This window comes from Triturus cristatus, chromosome 1_1, assembly GCF_964204655.1.
Source record: "Triturus cristatus chromosome 1_1, aTriCri1.1, whole genome shotgun sequence".
NCBI classification, from domain to species: domain Eukaryota; kingdom Metazoa; phylum Chordata; class Amphibia; order Caudata; family Salamandridae; genus Triturus; species Triturus cristatus.
In genome coordinates this window covers 488,209,500-488,224,485 of record NC_140579.1, presented here as the reverse complement: position 1 = coordinate 488,224,485, position 14,986 = coordinate 488,209,500, and the positions used below count along the sequence as shown (strand labels likewise).

Sequence of the window (14,986 nt, the reverse complement as noted above, 5' to 3'; positions counted from 1 at the left end):
GGGTTCGGTTGAATCTCTCAACCAACCCATTTCCTTGGGGATGGTAAGGAGTGGTGAACTTGTAAGTTACCCCACACTCCTTCCACAGGGATTTCATATATGTGGATATGAAATTGGTCCCCCTGTCGCTCACCACCTCTAGAGGGAATCCCACTCGGGAGAAAATTCCCATCAGTGCCCGTCCCACCACGGGGGCCGTCACTGTCCTCAGAGGGATGGCTTCAGGGTACCGGGTGGCATGGTCCACCAAGACCAGGATGAACCTGTTGCCCAGGGCTGTCTTGGGGTCCAGAGGCCCCACAATGTCAATACCCACTCGTTGGAATGGCGTACCGACCACAGGGAAAGGTTGCAGAGGAGCCTTATGCTTCCCTCCGCTCTTACCACTTGCCTGGCAAGTCTGACAGGTTCTGCAGTAGGAATCTGAATTCTTATGCATTTGGGGCCAGTAAAAGTGGGTGACAAGCCTGTCATAGGTCTTGTCCATCCCCAAATGTCCTGCTAAAGGCACATCGTGAGCCAGCCCCAGTAGGAAGGTTCTGAACTTCTGGGGTACCACCAGCACACGGGCTGACCCAGGTTCAGCAGCCTTAGGCTCGGAATACAGGAGGTCACTCTCCCAGTACACGTAATGTGTTTTGGCCTGAACACCATTGGCCTGGTCTGCAGCCTGCTGCCGCATACCCACGAGAGAAGGGCATTCTTTCTGCTCCCTGCAGAATTCCTCCCTGGAGGGACCTCCTTCTTGCTGCCAATCGGTCAGCTCAGGCAAGTCTCCCAGTTCGGCAATCTGTTCCCCGGTAGGCTCCAGAGCATCCCCCTCAGGGTCTACTTCCTCCTGGGCCGTGGGAACTTCGGGGGCCGGTTTCCCGCGCCTCCTGCGCCTTCTCCCTAAGGCCGGTTCCTGGACCTCTCCCTCAGGCTCCAGGACCCTCTCAACACCCCTACTGGCTGCCATGGACCGGGTGGTCACGCACGCCCAGTCGGGTAGACCCACCATCCTCAGATGCGTGGTCTTCTCCACCTTTTCCCAAGGGGAACTCTCCAGGTCGTTCCCTAGCAGACAGTCTACAGGCATGTCAGTTCTCACAGCGACTTGTAGAGTACCAGAGACCCCCCCCCACTCAAAGGGAACTTGAGCCATTGGACAACGACTCTCCACGTTGTCAGCATTGACAACCCTACAGTAGGCATTGGGTACAATTTGCTCTTGAGACACCAGGTGTTGCCTCACCGAGGTCACGCTGGCTCCTGTATCTCTAAGAGCCTCAACCTTCTTTCCATTGATGGTCACCACTTGCCCATATTTCTTAGTGTTAGAGGGCAGGTAGGTTACAGGGACCATCTCACTGTCTCCTAGCGAGACTAGGGTCATCTGCCCGGGACCCCCACCCTCCTGGACTGCTACTTCCTCCCCAAAGTTAACACTAGCTACTTGCCGGGGTGGAGCACCAGTGGGTGCGGTCTTACCAAACAGGCGACACTTCGGATCAGAGGCAATGTGACCCGGGTCACCACACTTATAACAATTGAAGGGCCCCTTTGGAACAGGTCTACCTGTCGGGGCCCCGTTCTGCTGCGGGGGTGGGGGAGGCTGAGAACCCTTCTGCTGGTTCCCTTGGGAATTACTGTGGGGGCCTTTTTGGAACCCCTTCTGTTTACCCTTGTCCCCCCCACTCTTCTGCTGGGGACCCTGCCCACCTTTGGCGGAGTCTCCCACTTGACCCTTGTGGACCCTGGTGCTGAGCCAGCGGTCCGCCTCCTCAGCAAGCTTCCTCGGGTTGGACAGCTTGCTATCAATCAGGTGCTGGCGTAGCTCAGGAAAACATTGACTGGACAAGTGCTCCCATGCAATTAAATCAAGCAGCCCTTGATAATCATTCACTTTGCTACCCTTCACCCAACCATCCAGCGCTCTGCAGAAAAAGGTCACATATTCCACATACGTACTCTCAGGGATCTTCTTGGTCTCCCTGAACCTCTGTCTATATAGCTCCGGAGTTAACCCATACCTGGTCATTAAAGCTTCCTTCATATGGGGGTATGAGGTTTGGAGATCTAAGGGTAAATCTAACAGTGTGTCACGCCCTTCAGCAAGGAACCTTCCCCACAGCCCCGCTCCCCAGTCTTTCTCAGGGACCCGGTGTGAGGACATGGCCACCTCGTAGGCTCTAAACCACTGCCCTATGTCATCCTTTCTAAAATACTCCTTTACTACGTCTTTGGGGATGTACACCTTGGACTCTACCTGCGCTGGTGGAGTGCTGCCACCAGAAGGAGCGGTGTCCAAACTTTTCGCCTTCAGCTCCAACTCCTTCAATCTGATATCATGATCCATTTGGCGTTGTTGTGCCTCCAGGGCCAACTTCTGCTTTTCCATTTCCATTTGTCCTGCCAACTTTGCCATCTCCATTGCATGCGCCCTGTCGGCTGCCCTGTCTGCCAGCTCCTCTGGCGACCGGACTCTGCTGGGTTCCTCAAGGTTGTCGGGTGGAACGATGTCCCCCGCATTCCGTAGGTCTCGTGACTCCTTCCAGGCTCTCAACGCCTTGGTGTACTGGGGCTTCCTCTTGCATCCAGCATGGGGGACTCTGAATTGTACACTGTAGCCTTTCAATTGCTCCATCGTGTAGCCTTCCAGTCTCTCCCAATCCACCTCATCTATTCCAGAAATCACAGAGAGTGCTCTTCCAGCGGAGTGCGAGCCAGGCATGGTTGCAGTAATGGCAGATGTCTCAACAAAGTTCAACAATTACAAACCTGTGGCTGCGTTATTTGGTCTGCTCTCACTATCTGGCGATTAATAATTCACTGTATGCAAATTACAAGTGCAAATCCGAAATCCCAACCGCTGCCAACAATGTTAGAGTCGGGGATCTCTGGTTGGCGCAAGGTTGCCCTTGAGTCAAGCAGGAACCCTCTCCTCCACGTCAGGGCGCAGGATAACCCCTCGCGAATGACCCTTGCTCACCCTCTAGGTGCGTGGCGTGAGCAGCCAAGGCGATTCCTCAGGCGTTGTTGGTTAAGCACTTACAATCATACACACAGTAAATACATCAATCCCCCCAGAAACGGACACCAGACTTGGATATATATAAAAATACGTTTCTTTATGTAAAAATAAGGTATATATCTCTCAGCAGACTTATCACAAGACCAATAACGTTTTCGCTAGGCCACCAGGTTATACAGCAGGTAAATGTTCTTGGTTCGTAGTTTCAAATGGATAGTTCGTAGTCTCTTTACTTGTAGTTCCAGTACTCACAGAGATCGGTTCCTGCGAACGGGGAAATAAGGCGTTGCGGGCCCCGAGCCCGATACTGGAACTTTCTTCGTGATGTGGAGAGTCGGCACAGGTCGGGGCGACTCTCAGCTTGGGAAGTGTTCTTGGGTCCTCAATCAGCAGGTGTGGGCACGTAGGCAGGCGCGGCCAGCGACCCTTTAGCACGGCGGTGCAGGAGGGTCTCCACAGCGGGGGCGGCGCGGCCTGAGATGTCCGGGGATAGCGAAGCGGGGTCACAGGGCACGGTCAGTGCAGCTGGATGACCCGGCGTGGATCACAGTCGTCGGACGGCTTCCGGCAGGAGGGGTGATAGCGCGTTCAGCGCACTCCAATGGCAGGCGGTGACAGGGGTGCAGGCGGCCTGGCCCGGGAACAGAGAGCGGCTCCGGACGGAGCGGGGCTCTCACGGGATTGCGGCAGGCGAGCTCCTGAGTGTCACGGCCCTAGGAGGGGCGATGAGGGGCGCAGTCTCTTTTCCAGCGGGATGCCCACACGGCTCGAATTGGAGGATGAGCAAGAAGCACAGAGAACCCACTGTTCCTGGGGTTCAGTTCAGGGGGCAAGCTCAGATCAAGCCCTTGGAGAATGTTCAAGCACAAAGTAGCAAAGTCTTTTCAGTAAGTCTCTTCCTCTCCTTTCTCAGCAAGGCAGGCAGCAGGCCAGCTCCTCCAGCGTCTCCTTCTCCTTCTAGTCGGGCAGAGGTTCTTTGTCGTAAACAGGATTCTGATTTCTTAGGAGCCAGGCTCCTACTTTTATACCATGATTCTTTTGTTCTTTAGCGCCAGGGGGCCTAGGCCTGGCTCAGTCCAGTTCTGGAGCACTTTGTTATGGTGACTCTGCTCTTTCCTTTCAGCAGCAGGGCAGAGACATCAGCCGCCCCACAGGGGGTGGCGCCGGCTTTGTGGTGGCAGAGCACAGGTCTATTCAAGAGTCAAGGTGTACTCCTCCCACCCATCCAGGTGTCACCTCTCTACCCACCACCTGGCAGCCAACCTGTCTCTGGGGATTCCCCAACCCTGCTCCTTACTGTTGCCAGGCAGAACACATACACACAGCAGAGGCGGACTGAGATGGTCAGGTCAGGTCAGTAAATACTAACTTTCTAAAAGTAGTATTTACACACCCAGGATATTAAAATAAACTTGACTACAAGAAGTATTTTATTATTCTGAGTTCAGGCATACTAAACTTGACACTTCTACCATGCTCTCTGAGTCCACTGAGGTCACAGCGTTGGCGTGATCCCGGCAGCCCATTCTGGCCTATGGAGAGCAGGTAGCCTTCAATAGTGAAAAACGACAAGGGCTGTAATTCACTACTAAGACATGCCACACACACAGGGCATGTCCTACCTTATGCCTACAATGCACCCTGCCCTTGGGCCTACCAGAGGGGTGGCTAATATGTAGGTAAGGGAAGGTTTAGGGACTGGCAAGTGGGGGCACTTGCGCAGTCAGCGCGACGGTCCCGGACCGCGCACAGGGTCTGCGGTGGCAGGCCCTAGACACACTTTACAAGGCCGCTTCCGTGGGTGGCGCAACCAGCGCTGCAAGCCCACCAGCAGCATTGGCATTCACAAGCCCTGGCACCCTCGGTGCACTTTACTGGGGACTGACAGTGAATCCAATAAACCAATCATGGACATCAATTACAGGTACATTTTACTTTGGGAGCACTTGCACTGCGGCACGGATTAGCCGTGGCGCAGTGCCCTGAGCGGACAACACCAGCAAAACAGTCGAGGCACACCATCAAAAAGTGGAAGGGAAACTCACGCCAAGGTGCCAGGTCTAACAACCAGGCTCATCATGACCACCTTCATAAGAGAGAGACAGAATAGAGACAAAGAGGCTCAGGACCTCTTTAATAACATATCATCCGATAGCACTGCTAATGTGGGATCACATGGCGGACAAGCCCCGAAACAAGAGGGCCTAAGAGAAAAATTTATAAAATTGGAGAAATTGAGGAGAAATGAAATGTCCAGGTGGTGGGACGCCGCCACACTTAAACAATATATACGTGTCAAATGCATATCCAGGGGACTCCAATCACAGATCATACCGACATATGATGATCTGGAGGCAGACCTATTGGTCGCCTGGGAGACAGAACTTACTGGGAACTCCAATAAACTCATGGAGATTCTTATAGAGAATTGTGAGAGAAAAGTCTCACAATATCAAATAGAAATTGATCTCTTAGAAGCTGAAATTATCAAACTCAGCCTGAGTGAAGCTACTGAAAAGAACTACAATATTCTGAATGAGGTGTTACAACGTCATTTGGCAGACATAAAGCAACGCAAAACTAGAAAACTCAAGAGAGATGAACGTGAACGAGATTACTTAAGTGGCAGGATATTCACATTTGCAAAAAAGTACGACCACCTAGTTCCGAAAGAAAGCCAGATAGATGCCACTGATGGCAAGTCAACAAGTATTAGCTCGACATCCTTAGATACAGCCTTGTCTAGTGAGAACGAGTCGGAGAAGGGAGAAGGAAGCAACAATCTCTCTAGCAATGGTAGCCGTTTTTTAACGGAGGTACAAAGAATAAAACGTGGGAACAGGGAAACAAAATGTGTCATACCTTCAGAAAAACCAGGAGGGGCAAGAGAGGGAGCTCAGGGAGACGATCGCACAGGGGTGAGAACCCGGTCATGGAACCAGAAAAAGTTAATGAACTTGATCAAGTGAATGTTGTTAATTTGTCTGATGTATGCCTTTCCAATGATGCAGTCTCAGTACTTACTAAGGGCAAGAATGTTTGTCCCAACAGTCATGGGGATATATGTGAAGTGAAAATAGATGTGTTTAAGTTTGTGAGAAAATTGAAAATCAGAAAATATTTTGAAATGTCAGGATGTGCCAATAAAGATCTTGAACAAAATCATGGGGTTTTGAATCAAGCACACATACGATACAAGATGTACTGGACACTAGATTATTATTATCCCTAACTGAGTGTGAGGATGATGCAGTCACAGCTGAAATGGTTATGCGTGATCTTAACATAACAAGCGACTTGAGCATTACTAGCAAACTAAAAGAAAAATCAAAATGGACTCCACCTTTGTTTACAGGAAATAATATAGATATATTCCACAAACTAGTGACTGCGGACCTGGGCAGACATAACCAGAAAAATAAGACATACATTAAAACCAAACCAGACAACTTAACCCGAGGGGAACGTAAGACCCTCAAAGAACTTTCCGCCAACAAAGAATTGACAATCAAAGAAGCAGACAAAGGGGGCAATATTGTCATTATGCGAAGTACTGACTATGAGAATGATATTCTTACACAACTGAGTGACCCTCAATGTTATGAATTCCTCTCTAATAATCCTATCTGGTCACATACCAACCATATCAACAGACATCTCAAACAGTGGCATGGACAGGGTCTTTTAGATGACAATGAACTCACATATATGAGGGTGGATAGACCAAGATATCCCTGCATATATACACTTCCAAAAATCCACAAAAATATGACATTCCCTCCTGGTAGGCCCATTATATCTGGGAATGAGGGACCTACAGAGAGAATCTCAGAGTACGTAGATATTTTTCTGCAACCCTTGGTCAAAAACCTGCCATCATACATACGAGACACGAAACATGTTCTGGGTATTTTGGCCGTTCTGAACTGGGATGACAGTATGACTCTGGTGACTCTTGATGTCACTGCTCTATATACTAGCATCAGGCGAGAGTGTGGCCCAATGGCGATTCAAAAAATCCTTAACACTAGGTCAGCGAGTGCATGGAGCCACAACGAGATGCTCATTAAGATGATGGACTGATATTAGACAATAATGTCTTTCTCTTTGGAGAGAACTGGTATGGACAGAAACAAGGAGTAGCCATGGGCTCCAGATTCTCTCCCTCGTATGCCAATCTTTTCATGGGTTGGTTCGAGGAGAAGAGGGTCTGGGGTCCCATGGGGGCACAATGGAACGATTCGATCCTATACTGGGGCAGATATATAGATGATTGCCTAATGGTCTGGATAGGTTCCACAGAGAAACTGATGCAATTCATCGAACATCTGAACAACAATGATGGGAACATTAGGTTTACCTTTGAGTACAGTACCAACAAGGTCACATTCTTGGATGTTGAGATTTACGTTAGAGAAAACACGATACAGACTAGACTGTACCGCAAGAAAACAGCATGCAATGCAGTTTTGCATGCTTCCAGTGCCCATCCTTCACACCAAATAAGATCAATACCATATGGAGAAATGGTCAGGATCAGGCGCAACTGTAGTTATGACCCTGAATTTGTGGAGCACAACCGCAACATGATGACCCGATTTCAGAATAGAGGGTATAAAACTGAGATACTACAGAAAGCAGAACTTAGGATACAGAAAACTAAGAGACAGGACACACTCCGAGAACGCGAAAGGCCAGTACAGAAAAAAGAGGAATTACGGATGATAACTGGCTATAACAACTGGTCAAGCGTATTACTTGACAGCCTAAAAAAAGACATTGGCATCTGCTGAAAGCAGACAGATCACTCAGTGACTTTGTCACTGACAAGCCCACTATCACATATAGAAGAGGTTTGTCCCTTAGGAATATGGGAAGCCCTAGCTATCCCAGAGCTGAGAAAAAATAAAACTGGTTGACACAACGAAGTAGGGGATTTTATGGCTGCAATACATGCAGCGCATGCAAGTGGGCTAGCAACCACAAAACAGAATTCAAGGGTCCCTATGATGAGACACACAAAATAGAGTCAAACATCAACTGCCTGACAAAATATGTAGTCTATCATTGAATGTAAATGCACCAAGAGATATGTGGGAAGCACCATTAGAACATTACGAGAAAGAATTAATGAACATATGAGGGCTGTGAAACAGGAAGATTCTAGATATCCAATTGCTGCACATATAACACAATGTCCCGCACAGACTACTCACAAACGTTTTGAATACTTTGGTATAGAACAGACCCACAGACATCCAAGAGGGGGCAACAGGGAACTGGCCCTCCGCAGACGCGAAGCTCTGTGGATCCTTCGATTGAGGAGTACAGAAATAGGGCTTAATATTGACCATGAGCTGCATTATTTTCTAGGAAGATAATCCTAATGCAAGAAATACCTGAAATCTTCCCTCAATAAAGTATCCTAACATCATGTTTGATTATGCTAATGAGCCTACAATGTACAAAGGCCTTTTTCCTTTTGAAATGTATTACTGATATCATATGAAAGTTTTATTTACGATTCAATATGTTATTCATGCCAAATGATTATGTGACGCTTCATAACATTCATACCCTATACATGTAAGAAAATGTATTTAACCCATAGATGGAAGAGATGACCTTCATACAATGCAATTCATAAATAAAATATAGCTACCTATCACATATGATGCGAGAGACAAAATCACGTGATAAGAGCACTAACAGAATTTCACACTCACTGCTTGCATGAATTGGCACCGAGGTACTTATCAGAAAATACTTATACCTAGCTCGCTTTTAGAAATATCGGTACTACAAGAACCTTTTGAGCCTCTATCTTAATTTTCATTATCAGCCAATTACTAGGATCCTCCTCTTATAATTCAGTCTTATAACGTTCCTATGACCATTCTAATTTCTGTTATCTACTTTGGCTGCTTCTTAAACTTTAATATGGCCGCCGTATTAATAACAATACGTAGCAAGTCCCCGCTCTACTACTTTGCACCTGCGAGACAGAATACTCGTAGTCCGCCTTCTATTTTTATTACACCACGTTGGTGAGTCGTTATTTTCACAGTAATGGCGTGGGGTCTCCATCGCGCCCTTCACTCGGGGAGACGCGAGGAGTGACGTCACAGACTACACGAGCACCGCAACGGTAAGAGGACAGAGGATTTAGCTTGTGTTTACTGGATATCTATCAGCTATAATGCGGAGCTCGTAGCTTATTGTACAACCAGGACCCATGCAAGCATTTAACCAACTTACTTATAAGAATAGCGAAAATACCGGAGGAGATTTTTATTTTACATATGACTCTCGTGGCACTTGCCCTTACTAGGCTTATGTGATAGAAGCGAAACGCCTCTTTGATATCGGTTAGGACGTCATACCTAAGAACTGTTACTAAGTATAGTAGGAATTTATCTACTATTAAGTCCAATATAATTACTTTGGAGTTAAGACACCCGTGTCTATGGTGTTAGCAGCGCGTTTAAAAGGACATTTTCCGTTTTTTAATAAGGTTATATTTAATACACGATCTCATGTGACTCAGTATTAGAATTTGAAGCTACCGTGACTAATGTACAGGAGACAGGGTGCGACTTGTTGTTTTTGCAAGTTTTCCAACGTACCTTTATTATTCGGTATGATTCGATTAGGTATATCATACCGTACAAACCTTGCCATATGTTTCACCACTAGGAGATATACACACTTGACTTAGGTCTATGCTTAGGCATATAATGTGTCTATGACAGAATGCTAATATGCGGCCCTTTCTAACATTACTTTCAGAATATATTGAATCCTGCCAACAGGGACATAACTGGACCCCTGGGCACCTACCCTCACACTATTGGGACGTCGCTAAGAACAGAAACCCCTTTGTGGGTTGGAAATATCACCACAAAACAAGTAGGTCATGGACTGCTTTATTTTAGGCATCACAAACTCACATGAAGCCTTCCTTATCAAGCAATATATGCTTATCATGTGTGTCTCCATATTTTCAGGTCAATACAAGAAAGACAGAGGTACTTGGTGGATGAAATTTTGTTTACACCCTTATCACTCACTAGGGTATATAGGTGGGTGTTTTCTACACAACACTATTGTTGGCCCCACTATTAGAAACTTTTATCACAAACATAATTTGATAGCTGCTCATGTCACGGTTAAATCACGAACCCACTTTAAGACAATAATTTTGATGTTTCTCTTTCCCATCTCTTGGATATTCGTGTGGGCTACTTTGCCCGATTTATTTTAATTTGGCTAAGCATGTTTTTCCGCCTTTGCTCCTATTTGTGCTTCTTGAGCACCTCTTAAACAGCATTGCTTTACCAATCATATGTACACCAATTACTTTGTAAGGTGGTACATTGTTTGTTTTTGTTTATCTTACACAGCCTCGATAAAGTCGCGGGAGATTGCCCATTTGCGACGAAACACGCGTCGGCTGTCAGAAGAACTTTACAGTTAAAAAAAAGGAAAAAAAGTCATTGATTTGTACTCAACTGCTTTCAATTGTTGTTTACAGTATGCCATTATATCAACTGTGAAAAAATATTCTACGTGTGCTGGGGATAATCTTTTGAAATTGCTGCTAGCCACGGCTGGCAATCCTCTGGGGGGTTTAGTGGTATCCCTCACCCTTCAGCACCGTTATCGATATTGACATAGTACATATACTCATATGAGAATTTCCTGAGTGGCGCCATTTTCCTATCCCCTACCACCACCCTTCAGGGTATGCCCAAACCATTTCTGAGGCAGTGTACGTTTGGCATCTTGCCCTGTGACCTAAATATATATTTATCTGCAACACCAACACATCTGGTTTGACCTCGGCTGTCCATAGATGGAACGCACAGTCAAAGTTCATTGGGATTTACTCTGACACACATGTAACAGGCCTTAATCCAAGCAGAGTTGAGCCTGGTATTCTTGTCTGGGGGCAACATTAAAAATACAGTTTGTACTTGTAAACAGAAGCAGAGCTGTAGACTCCAGATGAGATCAACCCGGTTCCAAGAAGGACTGATTTTTAAGTGAGTAACATTAATATTTCTAGGAAGACAATGGACGCGTCCATGGCTTTAGTTCTGATAGATGCAAATCAACACATAACAATTCTGAGTACACCCCTCACGTCCCTCCAGACGTATCTCGTATGTACTGTGAGCAGGAGATTACCATTAGGGAGTGACAAATCAAGAACTCGTTTTTGTTTACAGAGGTCGTTGTTGCCTGACACTTTTGTGATTCAGGTTTATAGTGTATAAAATCCTGCAGCTTACAGGCTGTCTCAGTGGGCAATGGAGAAAATAGATTGACATAATGTTTTTCGCATAATAAGAGACACAATGCACTAACTAGGAAAGAAATTCACACTGATGAAAAATCAATGTCCTCCAATGTCAGCCTGGTTAAAATATCAATAACCACGAGGGTAATTAAACACTGTAGACCCACGTTAACAGCTGAGACAGGTAAACGCTACTTATTGCAGCACCAACTCCCCTTTCTCAATCCAGTCCAAAATAATATTACTCATTTTTTCCACCCTGTACCGCCAGATGTGAAGGCTTTGACGCACACCTTATCAGCTTAATTTGTAAAATATTAAGTGCAGGTGCTCACATTTTTTTAAGAGGCCACACCCAGTTCCCCGACTCCACCCACTTGTTCCTCTGGCTCCACCTACTTACTCCATCGGTTTCACCCACATCCTCAACTGGCACTGCTGAAAGCCAGATGTACTAGTGTGAAATAATCTATCCTGCAACACTAGGTAGTATACGGTGGTAGGTGGTGTTTTTCCCAGAGCTGAAGGAGGGATAGTGGTGTGGGTGCGTTATCATCAATTGTTTAACATGTATTTCTTGCGTTGAACCAGAGAGAATATTTTTTTCAGATTGCCTATTAAAATTGTCCTTAATAGCCTCAGTGTCTGAATTGTAAGTTGTAGAACAGTTTGTGAAATTAAAATCCACCTTAAAACGGTAGGTCAGAGAATTTACACGGGAATTATAATTATATTCCTATGCCGAGCCTCAATGGTATGTAGATTGGCATCTGTCAGTTGAATTGAAACTCGCAAGGGTTGGTTCTCTGTTCTCTGGCTGCAAGGTAGATAGTCTGGAAGTCTTTAAAGCGGAGTGCACAGCCAAGCCAGGCATCCCCGAAGTGCTCATTACCTGTAAACAGGAAACGCCTTCGCCCTTCTTCACGCCACACTGTAGGAGCGTTTTGATGGGCCCGGTCCATTCCCCGGTGAATTCGTCCTGCTGGAATATTTCGTTCTTCTTTATATATTTATATTTTATATATTTAATCAATATTAAATTTCCAGTGATTTTTAACATTGGTTTTTCAAATATTAATTTCTGATGGATATGTGTAACTGCTGACTCTTCACTTTGTGAATCATCTTTAGAGCCAAATTTAATGTAGAAAGTCTTGAAATAGCTTGTATGCGCAGACACAACTCGCCGACCGACCCTCCGGCAAATCGGGAGGCGGCGTCGTCCTGATCGCCCGCAAAGAATTCTCCTTTCAGCCGTTATCCTTTCCTTTCATCGGATCATCAGACTTTTTAGTCGTTCGCTCACCTTCCTTTAGCGTCCCACTTACCTGCCTGCTCATGTACCGCCCCCCCAACCTTCTCCATCCTTTCTCCCCGGCTTCCAAGATCTAGTGGCTACCCTAGCGGTCAACAACGCCTCTATCTTGATACTAGGAGATTTTAACTATTGGCCGTCCGACCCCGCCGAATGCTCGATTTCGAAAGAGTTCTCAGACACCCTCCGCTCCCTCAACTTTGACTCTCACGTTCACTCCCCCACCCACATTCAGGGCCACATCCTGGATCAAATCTGGTCCCTAAATTGCCCTCTAGCCTCCCTGCTCATCTCCCCCTGCATCTGGTCTGATCACTTCATGTTGTCCTTCTCCCTACACCTTAGCCTAGTCTCCAAGCCCTCTCTCCCCAAAAACACCTGGGCGCGCTCATGGAGCAAGGTGGACGTGCCCGCTCTCTCCGCCACTCTCCTTGCATCTAGTCCGGACCTACACGGCCTGTCATCCTCCGCACAGGCCGACTCCATCAACTCCTGGTTCCTGTCAGGCTGCGACTCTGTCGCTCCCCTCAGGCGGGTGTCCTCCAGACGTGCGAACGACGCCAACCGCTGGTTCAACGAGGAACTCAAGGCACTAAAACTCACAGTGCACCATGCCGAGCGGGCCTGGCGACGTGACTACTGCCCTAACCTCAAAACCCAGTATATCATCCTCCTGTCTCAATATAAAAAAACTATTTTGGCTATGAAGACGGCCTACTTCTCCTCTAAAATCATGGCTGCTGAAAACCAGCCCAGAGAAATTTTCTCTATTGTTCACGACCTTGCTTACTCCGACAGAGCCACCCTCAAACCCACCCCCTCCCAGGATCTATGTGATTCTCTTAACTCTTACTTTCTGGACAAAATCTCTAACATCAAAGCTAATATCCCTTCTCCCCCCCCTTCCTTCGTCAACCCCCAGTGTCCATTAGTTGCGGCACGCCTCGATTCTTTCCCTCTCTTGACTGAGGAAGCCTTTCTCTCCCTTCTCCCTTTGATTAAATCAGGCTCTCCTCTTGACCCCTGCCCTGCCCACATCCTGAGGCACATTTACTCGGTCTGTGCGCAGCCTCCTCTTGAATTTCTCAATAGCTCACTGTCCCAGGGCACTGTCATTCAACCTCTAAAATCGGCCATCATTGTCCCTATCCTCAAAAAACCGGGCTCCGACCCCTCCGCTCTCGCTAACTATCGCCCCATCTCATTGCTGCCCTTCCTAGGGAAGGTGCTGGAGCGCCATGTCACCAGAGCTCTCAGTACCTTTGTGAAGGAAAATGGAGTGCTAGCCCCCCGTCAGGCCGGGTTTCGCCCCGCACACTCCACGGAGTCCGTAGTGCTATAGGTCCTTGACAACCTCAGAGAAGGCATGGACACTAACCACCCCCAGGCCCTGGTACTCCTCGACCTCTCCGCCGCTTTTGACACGGTTGATCACTCCATCTTACTCTCTTGTGTCGGAGCGGCGGGGGTCGGTGGCTCAGCTTTGGTCTGGCTGTCCTCCTTCCTGACGGACCGCACCCAGGCTGTCCGCTTGGGCGACTACTCAGCGGACTTCCGGAAGGTGCAATGCGGGGTCCCCCAGGGTTCTTCCCTCTCTCCTCCATTATTTAATTTGTACATTGCCCCTCTCATCTTTGCTCTTCAGCAAATGGAGGTCCCCGTCTACAATTACGCAGATGACCTCCAGCTTATTTTTACTTTGTCTCCCTCCCCTGAGTCCATGGCGAATTTCCAGTCTATTATGATCTTTATCTGGGACTGGATGAATTACAACCACCTGAAGTTAAACCCAGACAAAACTGAGTTGGTTCTGACAGGTGGTTGCACCAGTCCCTGGACCCCGCTCTTCTGGCCCCTCTCCCTACGTACCCCCCCCCCCCTCCTCCCTCTTCCTCCGTGAAAACTCTAGGGATCAAACTGAACGACCAACTCACTCTGCACTCCCAGGTCAGCTCCGTGGTTTCCTCCTCCTTTCTTTCACTCCGCACCATCCGCAAAGTCTCCCGTTTCTTTTCTTTTTCCGCCCTGAAACTCATTGTCCTGGCGATGGTAATCTCCCGCCTAGACTATGGCAACGCTCTATCCTGCGGCATGCCCGCCTACAGCATGGGCCGATTACAACTGGTCCAAAACCAGGCTGCCCGCCTGGTTCACAATCTGGCCAAATTCCACCATGTCACTCCGCTCTTGAAGTCCTTACACTGGCTCCCTATTCGAGAACGAGTTCAGTTCAAGATAGGATGTATCACCTTTCAAGCTCGGGCTGGCGTAGCCCCTGCGTTCATCTCCTCGGAAATCAAAGCCTACGCCCCCGTCAGGGAATTACGCTCATCCTCTCAACAATTGCTGACAGTTT

The 14,986-nt window shown here is 47.6% G+C and overlaps 1 long non-coding RNA gene across 2 annotated transcripts in view; it reads left to right on the top strand.

Annotated features, from left to right (window-relative positions):
- The first annotated feature begins 9,041 nt into the window (after positions 1 to 9,041).
- LOC146870454 (uncharacterized) overlaps positions 9,042 to 14,986 on the top strand; it is a 30,450-nt gene continuing 24,505 nt past the window's right edge. Inside the window, exons 1-4 of one of the 2 annotated variants that reach the window (XR_014978127.1) lie at positions 9,042 to 9,161; positions 9,803 to 9,922; positions 10,021 to 10,041; positions 10,417 to 10,485. This is a non-coding gene — a long non-coding RNA (uncharacterized LOC146870454). The remainder of the gene's footprint in view (positions 9,162 to 9,802; positions 9,923 to 10,020; positions 10,042 to 10,416; positions 10,486 to 14,986) is intronic. The other variant, XR_014978126.1, reaches the window with a different exon arrangement.